The following is an 18,679-nucleotide window of genomic DNA, read 5'->3' as shown; positions in this document are numbered from 1 at the left end:
AAGGGCTCATATTTGACATTGAATCACTATGTATCTTCAACACTGACATTTCAACCAAACATCAGTTCTATTTCTCCAATGCCTGTCTGTTTTCTTCTGTTCTTGTCTTATTACATCTTATTAATTATCTTATTATTATTACTATTATTTTTTAAGATTTTACTTATTTTTTTGAGAGAAAGAACACGAGCAGAGTGGGGAGGGGCAGAGGGAGAGGGAGAAACAGACTTCCCACTGAGCAGGGACCCCGACATGGGCTCGATCCCAGGACCTGGGATCATGACCAGAGCAGAAGGCAGATGCTTAACCAACTGATCCCCATTAATTATTAAATAGACTAAGTCTTCCAAAATTCTTTTGGAATTGGCTGGATAAGCAAATCCTAAATTAATGAAAACATATACATGTCTTCCTCCACTCACAATGGGGGCTATGTCCCAAGAACCCCATCGTAAGTTGAAAATGTCATTAGGTTGAAAATGCTTTTAATATATCTAAGTTCTCAAACATCATAGCTTAGCCTGGCCCACCTCAAACATGCTCAGAACACTTACATTAGCCTATAATCAGGCAAAATCACCCAACACAAAGCCTATTTTATCGTAGTGTTGACTACCTCACATAATGTGTTGAACACTGTACTGAAAGTGGGGACCAGAATGGTTGTAGGGGTACAGAGTGGCTGACGGTGTATTGCCTATGATCATGCGGCTGGGTGGGAGCTCCCAGCTGCCCCTGCCGCTCCCACCCAGCATCACGAGAGAAAATCATCCTGCATATTGCTAGCCCGGGAAATATTCCAAATTCAATATTCCAGGTACAGTTTCTACTGAATGCATTTCACTTTTACACCATTATAAAGTCCCAAACTCATAAATTGAACCACCGTGAATTGGGACCGTGTGTATGCTTCCACTTGTAGTTATGTCACATCAAACTAGACACAACCTACATTGAACTTGTCTAGCTACCCCCACCTCAGTTCTGATTATCATTTCTTTCTTTCGTTCCTGTTTTTATCAATAGATCCATCATTCTTCTTTCCACTCAGGCACAATGATCAGGAATGACATGACTCATTAATTTATTCATCTCTTTGTTTTCCTAATTAACAAATATTCATGGAACACTAGCCACTAACTAGGCCCTGGAGCCAGGCACTGTCTTAGACTCCAGTCATACGGCAGTGAACACAGCTGATGAACACCTCTGCCTTCTCGTAGCTTGTAGATTACTAGGGTAGAAAGTCAATAAACATGATCAATGAATTTTATATTGGATAGTGATATAGCTTCACATGGCCTTCCCCTCTTCTGGGTGTCCGTCTTTTGTCTCTTATGAGGAAACTTGTTATTGGATTCAGAGTCCACCCAGGTAATCCAAGATGATCTCATTTCAAGATCTATAATTTGATTACATCTGCAAAGATCCTCTTCCAAATAAGGGCACAATCACAGATTCCGGAGGTTAGGAAGAACACATATCTTTTGGGGGGCCACCACTGAACCCACTAGAGAGGAGAACAAGTAAAATTGTTTTTTCCATTTTAAATTGGAAGTTATGGGGAAGGTATTTCTGAAAAGGTGACATTTGAATAAAGACCTGGAAGAGGCAAGGGAGGGAACCATGCAGACTTCCGGGAAGGAGAACTCCAGGAAGGGGGAAGGGGTAAGGGGGGAGGGGTAACAGTGCAGACTTCCGGGAAGGAGAACTCCAGGAAGAGGGCAGGGCAAGTGTTCAAGGAGTGAAGAGGCCAGGTTGCACAGAGCATCACAGGTCCAGGTGATGACCTTAGTTTCTACTCTGAGCATGCAGGGGAGCCGATGGAGGGCTTAAAGCAGAGAAGCCACACAGCTCCACTTCTGTTCAACAGCCTGGTGCTGGCTGCTGTGTGAAGAGTAAATGGAAGGAGCAAAGGCAGAGAGAGGCAAGATCTGTTCAGACATGACAGGAAGACAGGAACGAATGGTGGCTTGAACCACAGTGGTTGCTGCAGAGGTGGTGAAAGTGGTTGGATTCTGGACGTGTTTTAAGACTATTCCTGACAGGGTTTGTATATGGATTGACTGAGGCGGTGAGAGGAAAAGACGAGTCAAGGATGACTCCAAGCCTTTGGCCTGAGCAGCTTGAGAAACCGAGGCTGACATGTCCTGAGATGTGGAAGACTGGGGGTGGCAGGAGCTTTGCTGTGGGCAACCGAGTGCAGCAGTCCAGTCGTTGAGCTCGAGGTGCCTTTCAGTCACCCAGAGTCAGGTGGGGAAAGAAGTCAGGAGGGGGAGGTCTGGGCTGGAGCTTTAAATCTGGGACTTGGAATGCAGAGAAGATCCTTCAAGCCACGAGACTGAGTGACATCAAGTGTGGAAAGGAAAGAGAAGTGGTCCTAGGCTTGGGCTCTGGGTCACCCCAATGCTTAGAGGTCCAGGAAGTGAGGAAGCAAAGGCGTCTGGGAAGGAGTAGAGGTAGGTGGAAAGTCAGACAGCATGAAGCATGGAGGGCAAGTGTAAAGGGCTTTGATTCTCTGCCCGTTCTGCCATCTCCCAGATGTATCTTCTAATGCCGTTACTTCTTCCTTTGGATCAATTCTTATTGCACTCCTGTTCTTCCAATTCCCACTGTGTCCCTCGTTTCATCACCTCACATTGAAGAATAAAAGGCGGGATAACTTTTTTCTTTCTTTTTCTTTCTTTCTTTCTTTTTCTTTCTTTCTTTTTTTAAAGATTTTATTTATTTATTTGACAGAGAGACAGTCAGCGAGAGAGGGAACACAAGCAGGGGGAGTGGGAGAGGAAGAAGCAGGCTCTCAGTGGAGCAGGGAGCCCGATGTGGGGCTCAATCCTAGGACCCTGGGATCAGGCCCTGAGCCGAAGGCAGACATTTAACAACTGAGCTGCCCAGGCACCCCAAAGGTGGGATTTCTGATGCTCATTTCATCCATTCCAGGTCTACTCATCCTTCCCCTCATTCATACCCATGGCTGTGTGGCGGGGGCAGGGGTCCATTATGAGCAGCTGACAGAGGTGGAGAAAAGCCAAGCAAAGTTCACAGATGGGTCGGAGTGGGATAAGACGCAAGCTAAGACTGGACAAGAGCAGCACTCAGCCCCGCAGGCTGGCCCTAAAGACAAGGGTGAGGGGAAACCCAAGGGGCAGTGAGTTGGATGACGATCTTGTCATCCACTTAGCGTGTAAGGAGCATGGTTGGAGGCACATGGACTCATAAGCCCTGGCAGATGGCTTGGCCAGATGGTCAGAGCCCGTGAAGAGAAAGCCTGGACCATCAGGGAACAAGTGGGTCTGGGGTAGAAGCAGGTGGCTGGGCACCAGGCTTGGTTTCTCACGTGAGAGCCTACCGGGGAGCATCCACTGTCCATGAGGCACTGAACAAATAGAGAATGGCTCACGTAGCTGAAGGCAACCAGCTTCACCACTGGCCACCCAGTACTGGCCACACGGGCCTGCACACGGTGTAGCTAGGGGAGCAGGACTGGAGGTCATGTGTGGCCCAGCAGCGTGGCTCCCACTCACCAAGGCCACGGTGCAGCAAGGGTCCAACCACGAGCAGAGCTGAGCTCTGGTGTGTCACCTGCCCTCCAGTGGCCACCTGGGGCAGGTAGGACACATTGGACTCTGTGGCTCTGGTGTCACAGTCCAACTGCCCCCACTGTCCAGTCCCGCTGCCTTCATTCTCTTACAGGTGTCCCTCCCGAGAGTCCACCCGAATTAAGGTCCAGCACGCAAGCGTCTTCAGTCATCCCTGGGGAACCTGGCCCAAGATGGGAAGAGACACAAAAGGAAGAGGAAAAGTATAACTGAAGAAAGAGGAACGTCTCAGATGTCATCACTGGTTGCTGCACAGAATGCTCTCTGCTTCTCTCCCTGTATCTCGGTCTCTGTGTCTGAATAGTACACACGTACGTACAGGCCGTTTCTATTTTAGTGCACATCTTTCGAAGCAGCCGCTAGGTGGAGAACTTGCATCAAGTTTGCCCCTCGGACTGCGCAGCTCCGAGAGCCAAGGGAGCTGCGTTTATCTATTTATTTATTTATTTATTTAACCATTATTGAAATGAAACGATGGGTTCTAACCGACAATGAAATGCATTTATGGCTCTTCTTAGTGGCCTAAGCTTTCCAGACATTATAGGCCTGAAAACATTATATAGAATTACATTTCTCTTGTGATTGACTGTTACTATGGAATGTTTTTAGTAGAAAAAGATTCACTGCGTGAGTTCAAGGCTAAAATTTCTGCATAATCAGTTTGGTTGAACACTGCCTCTTGATTAGTTTATTATGATTTATTATAAGCTCTTTTAAATTTGTGAGATGCTGTTTTTTTGAATTTCTGGGAGTGAGTATTGATTGAAAGATAACTGCAGATTAAGAAAATAATTTTATTCATTAAAAAGCCTTATCCACCGATGTGCTTTTTACATTTCAATTTTCAAACACTGGGCAAAGGAATTTCTTTTCATATGCATTGTTATTCTTGCTGATTATTGAGAAAGTTTTATCGAGGTCACAGAATGTAGGTTAATAGAATTTACTAGGCCATGCATTCTTGGTTGCAACTCTGTGCAGTAGGAATGCGACCCCAATTCAGCTGTCAGCCAGCCCGGCCATGGGAGCGCTGCAACCAGGAATCCTTGCTGGCTCCAGGTGAGGCCACTGTGTGGCTTGTTTCTTGCCACCACCATGGAGAACCATGAACAGCATCACTGGTCCTGGACGTGCCTATGCGCCCACCCAGCAGCACTTCCTGAAAATAGCCTGGACCTTGGTCTTTTACTTTGGGTGAACATTAAAGCAGGGGTTAGCAAACTATGGCCTACTGGCCAAACCCAGCGGACTGCCTGGGTTGTTACTGTCCTCAAGCTAAGGGTGGTTTTTTGTTTATTTATTTATTTGAGAGAGTGAGGGAGAGAGAGCACAAGCAGGGAGAGCAGCAGAGGGAGAGGGAGAAGCAGATCCCGACTGAGCAGGGAGCCTGACGCAGGACTCGATCCCAGGATCCTGGGATCATGACCCAAGCCAAACGCAGATGCTTGAACAGCTGAGCCACCCATGCACCCCTTAAGGATGGCTTTTACAGATGAACATTTTCAATTGATTTGATGATAGGGAACACTAACTTTGAACCACAATTAAGTGATATATTTTTCTCCTATCCCTTGCTAAGCTCCTTTCTTCTCACTGATAGGCTTGTATTACAAAAAACCCAAAACCATACTCCATTATTAGTTTGGATATTATCAATTAAAAATGGCAAGAATTTGTTTTCTCTCCTTTAATCTAAGTACGGTAGTCCTACCCCTTATCCATGGGTTTGCTTTCTCATGGTTTTGCTTTCCCACGATTTTGGTTCCACGCACCCAATGGTGGTCAGGAAACAGAAGATCCTCCGTCTGAGATGTGGTCAGAAGGTCAGTGGCAGCCGAATGTTGCGTCACAGTGCTTACGTCATTCCCCTCACTTCATCTCATGGCGTAGACATTTTATCATCTCACGTCATCACAAGAAGGGTGAATATAGGACAATTAGATGCGTTACGAGAGAGAGAGACCACATTCACATAACTTTTATTTATGGTACATTGTTATAATCCTTCTATAATCTGTGCTTAATTTATGAATTAAACTCTATCATAGGTGTGTAAGTATAGGAAAAGATAGTATTACGGGGTTTGGTACTATCTGTGATTTCAGGCATCCCTTGGGGGTCTTGGAACCTATGCTTCACAAATTAGGGGGGACAACTATATCTACATAATACCCATTCTTTTGCCTTTTGATCCATGAAGACTAAAATATGTACTTTCTGGTTTTTACAGAAAAAGTCTACTGACTCCTGCTTTAGAGGGCCCGTTAACCTTTTAGATCTCCTGAAATTATAAATAAAGGAAATATACATGAGACGTGATTTTTTTCTGGAGAGAGGGCACCAGACATTCTTTGCTCTGAAAGTTGAATGTAAACACCCAAATGTTAAGACCTACTAGTCTCGCTGAATGAGGGCCTCTCCACTGCCAATAATAATAATAGCAACAACAACAACGGCTCACAGTATTATGGGATCAATGTACAAACAATGAACAAAGCATTGCCCCTAATGAATTTAAGGGGAAGATGGGCAGGACTGAGTTGAATTACTAACAACATGAGTGCAATTCTTGAGTCATAATCACGAAGTTTATTATATTTTGTTGGGAATAATGGAAGTGCTTAGTAAGTTATCGTTTAATCAACTTTGTGCATAATGCGAAAAGGAGGAGCCACTCGTTTTGATGCATTTGAGAAGAGCACAGGGCTTGGTACCTCATAGGCACTGAGTTTGGGCCCACGACTGAATGACCCACATGGACACAATTAGCTGGACATTTGAAAACGTGTTACTGTCGAATGTGCAAAATTAGGGTGAGGAATCAGCTATTCTCCTGAATTTGAAGCTAACCCTAACCAGGATGGTACCTACAAGGGGTGAGGACTTCAATAACGCTCTCTGAAGTTTCCGGTATTTCCCGGGGCCCACTCTGCTGTTTTGGTAATGACCGCAAGACTGCGAATGAATGCCTTTAAGAAAACAGAGGGGGAGAGAACTTTCTGAGAATGAGAGGCAGGAGTGATTCCTTAGATGCATGTTTGATATTTGAGTTCCATTCAGTTTGAATTTCTGGGGGCACAGTCTATCGTGGCCTTTTCAGATTACACTCCCTTGAGTATTCAAATAGGTTAAATGAGCGTTGGCCACTCCAAACACAACCTTCGTTTCTGAGCTGGCTCCAATTCATCCTCTCTGCAAAGACGAGTGGACACACGTGGCCTTCACAACGCCCGCCCACTGGAAAGAACGAGGGGCAGAAAGGAAAACAGAGATGAGCCCATTACCTGGAATCAAAGCCAGCGTCTTCTTGCCTACCAACCGGGGAAGAGTTGTCTCAAAGAACTGTCCTTTTTTCCCAACAGGATACTTGCTCTAGTTTATAAAAAAGGAAGAGGATTCATGCAACTTCTCCTTTGATTGAGCTGTTTGTGTTGCTGTGAATTCTGGCAAACGTCTCCCAGGGCTTCGCTGAGTGGTTCGGGTACAACATCGCCGACTGTTCCAATTTAAGAAGCTCTCGCGAGATTGCACGGAGACAAAGGGTCTGAGGAGAGGCGCAGCCCCGTAGCGCTTCGACGCTCTAATCTGAGTTCTGCTCTGCAAAGTCCTATCTAATCCTCTTGTACCCTGCTGTGGCTAGCAGTGTAAGGAAGGGCAGCAAGAGCAAAAGCTGCGGGATACAGATTTAATTCAATCTAGCAAACATTTACTAAGCACTTCTGGTGTGCCGGTCACTGGGCCAGGTTCTGGGGATAGGAAGATTAATAGGATATGATTCCAGAACTCGAAGGGGTCACGGTTTACAGGCGGAGAGGCACAACCACATGAATAATAAAGCAGAAGAGGGGAGCAGAGGAAATTCATCACTGAAGGGGTGACACGGATGTGTCTTAACTGATAAGGAGATGTTAAGGGGTGGAGAAGGGGCAGCCTGGGTAGAGGAAAACAGTGTAAGCAGAGTTAAGAAGGTATGCAAGTCCATGGTATTTGGGGTGAAGGTCAGAAGGATTTCGTCTTGGAAAGAGGTTGGGAGAAAAGTCTAGAAGTGTGCACTGGGGCACAGTTGTCGATTCATTCATTTACTGCTAGAGATAGGATAGTGAAGATACATCAACCAATCCCTGCTCCCGGGAGGCTTACCTGTGGGGGTGAAGACAGATCATACATACAAAAACAGGCAGGTTGTATAAGGTTAGTTTGTTCGGCCACCATAACAAAGTTCCACACACGAGCTGGTTTAGACAACAGAATTTTTTTGTCTCGACATGCCGGAGGACAGAAGTTCAACATCAAGGTGTTGGCAGGGTGGGTTCCTGCTGAGGGCTGTGAGAGAAAATCTGCTCTGGGCCTCTTCCCCAGCTTCTGGTCTTGGTTGGCTTGTAGCCAGCAGTATCATCCCAATCTCTGCCTTCATCCTCATGTGGTGTTCTCCCTGTGACTCTGGGTCCAAATTTCCCCTTTGAATAAGGACACCAGCCGCACTGGATTAGGGCCCACTCTAAAGACCTCAATTTAGCTCAATCATCTACAAAGAGCCTTCTCCCAAAAAAGCTACATCCACCAACCACATAGTGGGAATTAGGACTTCAGCATTTTGGGAAGGACATAATTCAACCCATAATAGTATGTTAACTTGTAGTAATGCTTTGGAGCAAAATAAAGTAGTGTAAGTGTGTTGGGGAGACATCTGGGCATGAGGCAAGGTAGTGGGGAAGTTTGCAATTTCCTGTAAGGTGGCCCAGGGTATGACTCACTACAGAGGCTACATTTGGACTAAACCCCGAGGGAGAGGAGAGAGTGGGGCTCACAGATGTCTGGGGGGAGCATAAAGAAAACAGTGCAAAAGCATTGTGTTAGGTAGGGTGTGACTGGTGGATCTGAACAGCAAGGAGGCCAATGAAGCTGGAGCCAAGGGAGGGGAAGGAACAGCAGATGAGGTCAGTGTCCACGGGCTGCTGGGACAGAGTCAGCAGGGTCTTCTGGCCATTGGAAGGACTTTGGTCATCGAGCCATTGGGCAGTTTTGGGCAGAAGAGTGAGACGGTCCGACTAGGTTTTAAGAAGTCTGGGGTTTTGGTGTTGAGAATGGTCTGGGGCAGGGGCCAGTGTGGATGTGGAAAGACCAGTTAGGAGGTGACTGTAAGAATTTAAGTAATGGACAGAAGTTTTCTGGACCCGGGTGGTGAGAAATTTAGAAATATTAAATTTGGGCTGCATTCAGACATGCCCATGGAGGCAGGAGCTGAGGTCAGGCTCTGGAGGGCGTGAGACCTGAGCTCCCACTATCCTAGGCCATGTCATCGTTTCCACGGGTCATGGACTTAGGTATGCATTACATATTCCAAGGGTGTCTTTCAGTTTTCTGTACTCCTTCTCTTTCCTACCCTTAGTCTGAAGACACAGACGTTTGGTGACAGGAAATCATGTACTATGGACTCTTTCTTAAAAATAAAGAAAGACACAGAAATAATTCAATAGGATTCAGACATTCTATTTTTGCATGTTTTGGGTCTGGTGCAATCCAGAGCAATGACCTTCTCCCAGGAGATGGTAGGCTTTGCAATAGGTGTGCCATCGGGGCATACTCTGCTGGGAAGCAACATAAAAACAAATCAGACTTGCTTTGGGGTCCACGTACCCTCATCCTTCTCCACGTACCCAATTTAATTGTGTGCCACGTTCTGCATCCTTTTTTATGCCTCCCTTCTGTCACTGTCCTAGTTCAGGCCGAATCTCCTTTCTTTGGGCCAGTAGTAGAGCGTCCTCAATGATCTTTCTGCTTCTCACCTCTATTTCTTTCTACACTATTCTTAAAGTCCTTTCCAGAATGTTTCTGCTAAAATATGAAACTGATGCTAGACATCACTCCCTGCTCCCTCCTGAAAGCCTGTGATGACCCACGTTGTTCTATAGAAACCTACGTTGGTCCTGGACTGCGGAAGCTGTTCCCAGTCTGGCCCACACCTGTCTCTACAGCTCCCCCTTCCTCTGTTCTGGACATCAGATTTCAGAGTGTGTCCTACCTGCACGAGTACCTTTCCTGCCAACCTACCCCTCTCTCTACCAAGGAGAAAACTTAGATGTGGAACAGTTATCATGATTTAGTATCTTGCTTTTCTCATCTATATTGTTCATTCTAGTAAAATAGTCAGAGGCATGGATTTCTGAGGCAGCAAGACCTGAATTCGAATCACGGCTTTGAAAACGACCAACTCTGTGACTCTGATCAGCTGCAAGGCCTCTCTGAGCCTCAGTAGCCTCATCTGGAATAGAGATAACAAGGTCCGCCCCACACAGGAACTGTCAAGGCAGAAAGCATGTTGCTAAAATGACAGTTCAGTGCCAGACTTGTAAGAGGCGCTCAGTGAGTGATGAAGAGTATTATTAAATATGAGTTTGGAGCTCGGGAGGGAAACTGTCTGGAGTCAGACTTTCAAGAGTCAGGCATGTCTGTGGAAGCTGTGGGGGCTTTACAATCTCCCGGGCAGATTGTGTGGAAAAAGAGGCAATGACCCAGGAAAGAACATGCACGATTAGTCGATACTGGGTTTTAATCTAACGCATACTCACACTTCACCAATTTAAATTCAACTAATTTGGATTTTATGACATTGCAGGCAAAACTGGGTTGCAACTTACTTCTGTGCTATTTATGAGAAAATTAATAGGGAGGCCATGATTCAGAGCTCCTAATGTGGGGATGTTTAACCTACTTAAACAAGTCAACTAAAGTTATGCTGGAATCAGTTTAGCGAGATTAGTTTATGTAGAGACAATGTGTTACTTTAAATGATTTGGAAATGTAAAATTAGAATTTGGGAGCCAGAAAAGATATAAAGATTATTAGCAGATGCCCCTTATTTTAAAAATGAGAAAAGAAAGGAGGGTGCCTGGGTGGCTCAGTCGGTTAAGCGTCTGCCTTGGGCTCAGGTCATGATCTCAGGGTCTTGGGATTGAGCCCCCACATCGGGCTCCCTGCTCAGTGGGGCACCTGCTTCTCCTTCTGCCTTTGCCCCACCCCCCACTGCTTGTGCATGCTCTCTCTCTCAAACAAATAAAATCTTTTTTAAAAAATGAGAAATGAGTAGAGTAAAAAGCTCAGCTGACCTGTACAAGCTCCCACAGAATGAACAGAGAGGAGGACTCAGGCCACCTCGTTCCTGAAGAGTATCCCTTTGAATATGCTGGGTGTCAACTTTTGTGTGATAGGTGATCAATGTATTTCCTAGGCCATACCTGGTTCACCATTAGTAGTGTTTGTTTTTTTTTTAATTCTTGATGGCAATTAAGGAAGTGTTATTTACAAATTACCGTGTAATTCAGACTTACTATTAATTCATGCTGGTGTTGCTGGTGAGGCTCTGGAACGTACTGTAGGGATTTGGCCAGTTTACTTGGCAGAGCTGTAAAAGGGAGACGGACCTGCACAATGAGTAAAATCCTGTTGGCAGCATCACTCTGAAGAAATGCTCTTCAGTTAAAAAAAAAGTTGGCCTCTACATACCCAATTTAACTCACTGGTCCTTAATCAGGAGCATTGTGAATTTCAGATTGGCGTCACAGAGTAGGTTTTCTGAATCCTGAAGTCTGGCTGGTTTAGCAACAGAGTCTCAGCAAAGATCAAAAGCATTTTATGAACAATCCAACACCCTCCCCTCATAACCTGATAGTAGAGAACCCTGGTCCATGTATTTTTTGGGGTCACACGGAAATATAAGCATGCACACATTTATGTTGGAGGCATGCTGAGAAAAATTAGCTGACCGTGAGGCAGATGATCTTTTTTTCTTTCTGTTTTTTTTTTTAATTTAAATTCAATTAGCCAACATATAGTAGGAGACAGAAGATCTTAATGGGCATTCAAGTTTATGTAGATCATTGTTGGCTGTAAAACCTTTTTTTTTTTTTTTTTGGCCTAGAGTGGATAATTCCCAGAATCTCTATTATCTGATTTCAAGAGAATCTGAAAAGAAAGGAATCTAGCATGATTCATTTTCAAAAGGTCCGTGTATTTGTTTGATTATAAATGTGTGCCCTTCGTACCACTGCCCCAGGCTGTCAAGACAAAACAAATCAGTGTGTTAATTACGCAAATAAAATAATAATAGAAAAACAGCTGCAACTAGCAGAAAGGACGTACATGGAAGGCTAAGTATTATTCCACTGTGGAAGAGCACAAAGCAGGCTGGACTTACCATCAATAAGAAATGGGTAACAATGGAAACTTCTTAGGTCTGCAAACCACACAGCAACAGTTAATGCTACCGACTTCTTTCTACCTGGTAAGCAGCGAACTGTGACTCACCCTTTAACATCTGAGATATCCATGGCTTTGTCTTTTCTTCTCCTTCTCTCTCTTCTTCTTCTCGGATTTAATAACTGCTGGGAATAAGAATATAGACCAGACTTGAATATTGAGGTAAAATAAATATTATATACCCTTTACAGTTATATATATTTTATGTTTACTATATACATACATATATTTAGTTTAACTTAAATATTAAATTAAATATTATATACTCTTTATCTTTTTTGGTCAGAAAGATAAAAAACATACAAAGGACACTGGCATGAACTCTACCAAACTAACCGTTTCTACAAACCGACCCAAGCTTCAGCATGTGGCTGGGTGGCTATGGAATGCTCCAGATGCCTTGTGCTTGTTCTAAAACTTGAACAACAAAACATGTCCATGGTACTGGTTAATAAGGGGATCCAAGGGCTTCCTGCTGAAAGATTTGGCCATTTGTAGCAAAGGGGACATCATCATCTTAGGATGTCAAGTTCTGTTTGGGGCCACGCTTCCACCGGACTTTGTCTCAAGTATCATATCTTCCCTTTCACTCCCCCTCCCCTCCCTCCCTCCCTTCTTCCTTCCTTCCCACCCTCCTTCCCATTTTAACCACTTTTTAAAAAAAGATTTTATTTATTTATTTGAGAGAGAGTACATAAGTGGGGGGGAGGAGCAGAGGGGGAGGGAGAAAGAATCTCAGGAATCACCACGGAGTGTGGACCCCCATGGGGGGCTTGATCCCGTGATGCTGAGATCATGACCTGAGCCCAAACCAAGAGTTTGATGCTTAACCAACTACACCACCCAGGTGCCGCCCATTTTAACCACTTTCAGTGAAAGTCTGTGCAATAACTACATTCACACTGCTGTACAACTATCACCATCATCCGTTTCCAGGACTTTTTTAACTTCCCAAACTGAAATTCTGTACTCATACAATAACTCAGTGTAAGTCCCCATTTCCCCCTCCCCTCAGCCCCTGGTAACTACTGTTCTATGTTCTGTATTTATGAATTTGACCCCTCTAGGTGTCTCATATAGGTGGAACCATATGGTATTTGTCCTTTTGTGACTCGGTGATTTCACAGCATAATGTCTTCAAGATTCATGCATGCTGTTGTAGGTATCAGTATTTCATCCCTTTTAAAGACTGATTAAACCTTTGAGTGTATGGGGGCTCCTGGTTGGCTCAGTCGATTGAATGTCTGACTCTTGGCTTTGGCTCAGGTCACAACCTCGGGGTCCTAAGATCAAGCCCCAAGGCCAGCTCCACGCTCAGCAAGGAATTTGCATGAGATTCCCCCCCACACACACCCCGTCCCACACTTGCTCTCTCCCTCTCTCTAAAATAAATAAAGCTTTAAAAAATATTCAATTGTATGTATATGTCATATCATATTTTATCTGTTCAACTGTTGGTAGACACTTGGGTGGTTCCCCCTTTGGCTTTTGTGAATAATGTTGCTATGAGCACACATATACAAGCATCTGTTTGAGCCCCTGCTTTTGATTCTTTTGTATTTATACTTAGAAGTGGAATTGCTAGATCACATGAGAATCCTGTTCATGCTTTTTTGAGGAACCACATAATGTTTTCCATAATAGTTACACCATTTTACATTCTTACCAGCAGTGCATGGGGGTTCCAGTTTCTCCATCTTATCAACACTTGTTTTCTGTTTTATTTTGATAATGGCCATCTTAATGGATGTGAAGTGTTATCTTGTGGTTTTGATTTGCGTTTACCTAATGAATAGTGATGTTGAACACTTTTTCATGCACTTACAAGCCATTTATGTATCTTCTTGGAAAACTGTCTATTCTAGTCCTTTGCCCATTTTTTAATTGGTTTGTTTTGTTGTTGAGTTGTAGGAGTTCTTCATATATTCTGGATATTAACCCTTTATCAGACATATGATTTGCAAATATTTTCTCCCATTGCATGCTGCCTTTTCACTCTGTTGGTAGTGTCTTTGATGCACAAAAGTTTTTAATTTGACTAGGTCCAATTTATCTGGCTTTTTCTTTTGTTTCCTGTACTTTTGACGTCACATCCAAGGGTCTTATCTTATTCTACAAAAGGAAAATATGGTATGTTCTAGATTTCATTATGTCTACGGACAAGAGTAAGATAGGATGCAAACCCAGCAAAACCTATTTGGAGGAAGAATTGGACTTGAGAGAGAAGCTGGAGACCTGAACCGTCCAGGTGAGGGCTTGAGTGTAGAGAATCTAAAGAAGATTTTACAGACAGCATTTTGTTTTTCTTCTCTTACCTATTCAAAATTGGGTGACAAATTGGTAGAGGAAAAGATACATTACAACAGGCTTAAAGTTAACTTTTTTCTTTTTTTCTTTCTTTTTTAGTGGAGATTGTAGTTGTGTATATATGTGGACATTGCTGAGTATTAGTGGAAATTTTTAAGGTCTGCTTGGTGCAGCTGATAGAGAAGCACTCAGGACACCATCCCTCATTTGGTGATGACCAGGAGTGATGCTAGTTGAACACAGTATACAGTTTCATTAAGGGTAGAACATCAAAAATTAGAAGAATTCAGACCACCCAAATATGGTCTAGCAAAAATGGTAGCTACTATGTTTCCGGACTATCAGGCCTGCCAAATACATGAACATTTATTATGTACATTGCATTTAAAAGAAAAATCTCCTATTTGCTCTGCCTCTTAAAATAGCCACATTCTCAAATTGAGAGAATGTACTGAGATTGGGATAAGGGAGATTTTCTAAGATAAGGACAAACTTACTTGGCAAATATGTTAATCATGTTAGGCGGTGTGTGGCAGGGTTGGTGAATACAGATCGTCCTCCCGTACCATAGAAAGCAGCTGTCCCTAGGAAGCAGCGGATCTACTTTCCTCAGTTTACCTGATGTGTTCATTGGCCTGTTCTCATCAATGGAGTGTCAGCGGAGGTGATGTAAGTCAGATGTTCAGTAAGTGGGTGTGAATGCAGAGGCACAGAGGTCGATGGGTTCTGGCCAGATGGTAGAGTCATAAGATGGAAGGCAATTGAGTTAGTGTTCAGTAATTGATATGGCTATTTTAAAAGGTATTCATTTAAATACAATGTACATAATAAATGCTCATGTATTTGGCGGACCTGCTCATCGGGAAACATAGTAGCTACCATTTTTGCTGGACCATATTTGGGTGGTCTGAATTCTTCTAATTTTTAATGTTCTACCATGAATGAAAATATTTACTGTGTCCAACTAACATCATTCCCGGTCATCACCGACTGAGGGATGGTTCACAAGTGCTTCTTCCTTCAGCTACACCAAGCATACTTTAAAAACTTCCACCAATACTCCGATAGCCAAGAATAGTTGTTGAAGGCTATTAATGAGCAAGAGATCAATTTCAGTTTGTGTCAGATCACTGAAATTTTGGTGTTGATTTCTTACAGCGGCTAACTAACACAGGATTTCAAAGGGAATGGAGATGTTTTATGCAATTTATCTTAAAGTAGATTGTAACCTATGAATTTGTGCTGCATTATGCTAATGCCCTAAATTCTTTGCATGGACTGCAAAGCATTGCTGGATTTGCCCTTGCTGATCTCTTTAGCATATTCCAATGCCATGCTCTTTTAATTGAATAGCAGCTACATTGGCCCTTCTTCAGTTTTTTTCACTCCACAAAGCTCTCTCCTGTCTCAGCATATTTGAACATGCTGTTTTCGCTGCCTGGAATTCTGCTCTTTCTTCGTCTCGCTAGGTCTGATTCATGCTGCAGAACTCAGTTCAAAGGGTACTTCCTGGTGACCCTCAACACAGATCAGGCCCTCTGCTGTGTGTTGTCCTTGCCTACTGTATTCTTCCTTTATAGCCCTTCTCTTACACTGAGATTATGGCTTTGTGTGGTGATTCCATCAAATAGATGCTCTCCCTATAAGATTCATAAAGGCAGTGTCCGGGGTTGTTTTTTGTTTTTATTTTTTTGGTTTTTTTTTTTGCTCATCATTGTATGTTCAGGGCCTGGCACAGAGTGGACTCTTAATAAATATTTTATCAAATAAAATAACACCTGTCCTTAGTTACCAACAATAATGCCACCACTTATGGAATGTCTATGTGCCAGGTACTATAATAAATGCTGTATGTATTCTAACCCCATCACTCCACAAAATTTTATTTTAATCCTAAACATATAACACTTTATTCACATGTCATCCATAAGGCCAAGTGTTTATCTTTGATCATGAGTCCCTTGATTAAAACTCCCTTGTCTTTTTGCATAAACTACACCTATTGCCTTACTTAGGACATCTGAAATGTCCGATGTAACTGCACCTGCAAAACATTTTGAGTATAGAATCCTAGATTTTTACAACTTCTCCACACCATTTGTTCCAACTTTATCAGCAATATATATATATGTTTTTTTAATCAACTAATTTGACAGTATTTTTAAAAGTTACCTGTCTTTTACTTCTTACCTTCATATTTCACTGGTAATAACATTTTTAATTTTTTTGTAATTAAAATAACTAAAATCAGCCTAAATATATTTAAAAACAAACACAACTGTATCTTGGTAGCTGTGACTTGGTTGGCGGGCACCATCTTGTGTAGCCTATGAACTGTGTGTTTCAGCATGATGGAGCAACAGTCAGTATGTCTTGAGGAGAAAGAAGAGTCTTCACGAATCTGGAGAATTGGTAAAATGGAGGTTGGTTAAAGGAACTTTTATGGTAGTTTTATTTCTCATATTACAAAAGAGAAAATTGAGTCTCAGAGACGCAAAACAACTAATGTAAGTTTACGAAGTCAGCGAGTTGTGGAAATTTTTGGGTGAAAACTCAGGTCTGTGCGATTCCAAACCCAAAGCTCTGAATGTATGAATCTCTTTTACTGCTGGACGGTAAATCCTTCTGGTGGAAACTGTGGCTAATTTCTTACACAGTTGCGGGCAAATATAATAGCCACTTGATAGTTAATAAATTATTTAGGATTTTTCTGGCCCAACCAGGGATCATTCTCTAGCCTTTACTATAGCTGTAAGTCATCATATGGTATAAGAATGGGCATCATGCCCTTTTATTAAACTCTGATCTCTTGAAGGGGATGTGTGTGTGTGTGTGTATTAATTTATAACAATGCCTAAAGAACACTGAAACACTGAGTAATCAATAAATGTTTATTCATTGGACAAACAAATTAATTAAAATCAGACTCTGGGCAGGATTTTTATATTTCCATTCTTTTGGCCTTCCTAGTGCTGTTGGTCACCCATCAGTCCCTGCTGATCTTTACTCTTCTAAAAATTCATTCAGAAAGTTTCTCTTTATTATTTTTCATTTTTTTCAAAGAGATTTAGCATGCTCCAAAAGGATACTTTTTTTTTAAAAGATTTTATTTATTTATTTGACAGAGACCGCCAGCGAGAGAGGGAACACAGCAGGAGGGGTGGGAGAGGAAGAAGCAGGCTCATAGCAGAGGAGCCCGATGTGGGGCTCGATCCCACAACGCCGGGATCATGCCCTGAGCCGAAGGCAGATGCTTAACCACTGTGCCACCCAGGCGCCCCCAAAAGGATACTTTTTGAGAAGCAGTAAATAAAAAAGAAATCTATTGCATGATATGCAAGACAAATAGATGTGTCTTATTCTAAAATGAGTCACAGACTCCTCGTTCAAGATGAGTGGTTGACCATACTCATTTATTTTTCTCCTTTTAAAAACCTTATTAAAATTACAGTAAAATTCTTAAAGGTATTAATCACAAAATTGAAAAGAGCAGGAGTTGATCAACAGCAAAGGAGAAATTTTAACAAATTTCTGGATGGCAGAAAGTGGCTGAGGGATTGCAAGGAAGAGTAAATTACATCCTAGTGTAGTTTATGTAGGACTCTGGGGGAGTTTGGGATTCAGTTATACCAATTTTGATGGAGGGCAAAAATGAATCACTGGGCTGAAACCAAGAAGGTTTATTGAAAATCTGTTTAGAAAGATTCCACCTCTGCTCAAACCTATATTCAAGACACCTGATGGTCAGTAGTTTACCTCCAAACAAACCAAAACATGTCACTATAAACAAATTGAACAAATTCAAAGACAGAGCAGTGAGAATGAGCATTTCTTCCCCAAAGCAATTCTGGCATTGGTGGTCCTCTAGACGAAGACCAGCTCTCTATCCAGTCACTCTTAAAGGTTAGGAGATGAAAAATGTGATTGAAAAGGAAAACGACCTAGAAGATCAACCCAAAGTATCTGAGATTTTGACCAACAGGAATTTCAGAAGACAGAACAGAAAAAAAAAAAAATGAATGACAGGAACTAATTCAAGAAATAAAAAAAAAAAGGAATTCCCAGAGCTGAATGATACTAGTTGCTCAGAACACTGAATAGGTAACAGACTCATCTCGACCTGGCCGTGTAAAATTTCAGAAAATATATAAAAGAAAACATTAAAAAATTTATAGAGAGGGAGGCAGAAAAAACAAACAAACAAGATCAGTTACAGAAGAACAAAAATCCGGCAATCATTTGAACCCCCACCCCCGGCAGGCTCAGGGTGGCCTGCGAATAATGGAATATGCTTTCAAAATTATGCAGCAAATTATTTCAATCTCACATTTTATGCTCAGGAAAGCTATCAGTCAAGAATGAGGATAGAATGCATTTTCAGATATGTAAGGAGTTAGAAAGTCTGTCTGTTACATACAGTTTTTTAGGAAGTTACTTAGAGGGTATGGTCTAGCCAAACAGGACATAAACCAGGAAGAAGAAAAGCATACGAAGGAAAAATTAATAAATAAAATAAG

General features: G+C 42.6%; 1 long non-coding RNA gene across 1 annotated transcript in view; it reads left to right on the top strand.

The window, feature by feature from the left end:
• The first annotated feature begins 8,385 nt into the window (after window positions 1-8,385).
• Window positions 8,386-18,679, top strand: part of LOC117803748 — a 30,418-nt gene continuing 20,124 nt past the window's right edge. The window contains exon 1 of the long non-coding RNA XR_004627792.1: window positions 8,386-8,536. This is a non-coding gene — a long non-coding RNA (uncharacterized LOC117803748). The remainder of the gene's footprint in view (window positions 8,537-18,679) is intronic.

Source organism: Ailuropoda melanoleuca, chromosome 9 (assembly GCF_002007445.2).
Source record: "Ailuropoda melanoleuca isolate Jingjing chromosome 9, ASM200744v2, whole genome shotgun sequence".
Taxonomy (NCBI): Eukaryota; Metazoa; Chordata; class Mammalia; order Carnivora; family Ursidae; genus Ailuropoda; species Ailuropoda melanoleuca.
The sequence above is the reverse complement of the archived record's forward strand: the minus strand, read 5'-3'. Positions and strand labels throughout refer to the sequence as shown.